This window comes from Poecilia reticulata, linkage group LG4 (genome assembly GCF_000633615.1).
Source record: "Poecilia reticulata strain Guanapo linkage group LG4, Guppy_female_1.0+MT, whole genome shotgun sequence".
In the NCBI taxonomy this organism is placed as follows: domain Eukaryota; kingdom Metazoa; phylum Chordata; class Actinopteri; order Cyprinodontiformes; family Poeciliidae; genus Poecilia; species Poecilia reticulata.
In genome coordinates this window covers 5,062,503-5,064,875 of record NC_024334.1, presented here as the reverse complement: position 1 = coordinate 5,064,875, position 2,373 = coordinate 5,062,503, and positions in this window count along the sequence as shown.

Sequence of the window (2,373 nt, the reverse complement as noted above, 5' to 3'; positions counted from 1 at the left end):
TGTGTGTGTGTGTGTGTGTGTGTGTGTGTGTGTGTGTGTGTTGGTATCCGTGGTTTAGCCTGCCTTTTGACCTTAATACGCACTTACGTTACACGGACCTAAGGGTAATACAAGGACAATGCTGATGTCCTCATAAATCAAGGAGTGTATTTTAAATTTTGAGTATCTAAACAACACTTTTTCTCATAAATCTAAAGTTTTATTGGAACTATGCCAGTTTTTGGATGATGTGGACCATATATTTGTACTTTTCAGTGAATAAACAGYGTGATATCTCACTTTCTTTAATTGTCCTTTTATACCATGTGACCTGAGATTTGTGTATTCCAGTGTATAACACAGCGCTGCCTGATTTCAAGTGGCGGTGTGTATGAATTGCACTTTTACACACATTTTCCATACACTACGCGCGCTTTTAGCCGGTCATCATCTGATTGGCTGGAAAAAAACTGTGGACGTGTCTTATTACCAAACAGTCCCAGACGCCAGGTTTTTAAAAATTAAATCCCAATTTGAAGCCGCAGCTCTCAATATGGACATGTTGGTGGAATAACTGTGCACAGGTAAGCATAAATGGTAAATTAAAAATACATTTTGTCTAGATAAAGTCACATTACTTTGTTTTGTTCTCATAAACCACAATTTGCTGATGTCCATATAACTCACCATGGTGTCAGATTGCTGAAACAAAGGCTGTGTAGCTGCTATCTGACACCTAAAGTGAGCTAAAAAATTTTCAGATTTTTACAGTGTTTTAAGCCATCTCTCGTTGCTCTAGCTACTTGGGAAAGGGTAGTCCATCTAAACCACCACCGGGCCTGTTTGGCGAAAAAGGCATGCTAAACCACATATACCTGTATACGTGTGTGTGTGTGTGTGTGATGACCAGACTGCTGCAGATAAACACCAGTAGATGGTTTGGGTTTGATGGTTGATGTTTTTTCTCATCATGAGCTAAAAGTAAAATAGTTTTAAATATTTCTGCTGTAGCACAAAAGGCCCTTAATTTAGCAAAAACCATGAGAAACTATAAACTCTGATTTGTGTAAGGAGATAAATGGTAGTTTGTTTAAAGAAATAACTAAATGTAGTGCTATATAAATATTTAGTTTCTTTATACATCAAGCACTGCTGGGTGAAATCGCTGAATCAGGTTTCTTCATATATTGTGACCAGAACAGAGCATATTAGACGGTCACTGTTTGGACTGAAAGCTCTGCAGGCTGAGAGTTTGACCCCAGAGACAGTTTGGTTCTCATGCAGCTGCAGGAAAAACAACTTCCAGCCTTTTGCGTGAGACTCGAACCGCTTCAGCTAGTGAGACCACAAGCATTTAACCAGCAGGTATTATTAGATAATACCTATATTATTATTTATTCTGACGTTCACATGTTTGAGCTTCACTTCTGTCCAGCAGGTGGCAGCAGCAGGCTGCATTTTACCGCTTCCGGTTAGCTTCGTTAGCTCGTGTGTCTCAGGCCGTGTCCAGGTGTGTTGTGAGTCTGCGCAGCAACAATGTGTTCCGTTGAGCCTCTGAGAGAGTTTATCAGAGAGAGACTAACTGCTGCTGCTGAAGAAATCTTCACCCAGCTGGAAAAAACCATCGTCCAGTACGAGGAGGAGATCGACCGGCAGCGGAGTTGTCAGTTCAGCAGACGCAACAAGTTATGACGAGAATAAGTCATGAAATTGTTTAGAATCCGATAACTAGATAGATATACATGCGTTGTCGTGGTTTCAAAGTGTATTTAAAGCAGCTGCAGATCATTTAATGTACATTTAACATTTCAAGACAAGAAACAAATAATTTTCCTGTCTTTTTTATACGTTATTGAGAAATTACTTTTGATTTATAAATCAGTCATTATCAAACATTAAACTACATATTTTTCTTACTTTTTTCCAGAGAATAAATATTTATTACAGTTTGTCAACTATTGACAGCAGAGTGAAAATAATTCTAACAGTAAATTATGTTTATTTCATTACAAAAGCTACATTAATACACTAATACTTCAGATTGAGGTATTTAAAAATACACAAAAAGTGAAAGAATAAAACATGTATTTATTATACTGGGAACACTGGTCACAGGCTTCAGTCTGCTGGTCACACTGGGAGAACTCAATGACTTCTGAGACGTCCTGGTTCACAGGCTAAAGCCAAGAATAAAAGAGAAATTATCCTAAACTGTAATAGAAAATACATAAATGTTTCCTTCACATTCATAAAAAGCCAATTTCAGCATGTTGGGCTCTGACTCGTAGCATCTTTATAGCTAAATACCGACATGGTGAAGCTGAGCTGGAACTTTTTGGGGGCAAACAAAATGATTGTACGTAGCTGGACATAGACAACAACACCGGTAGCCTA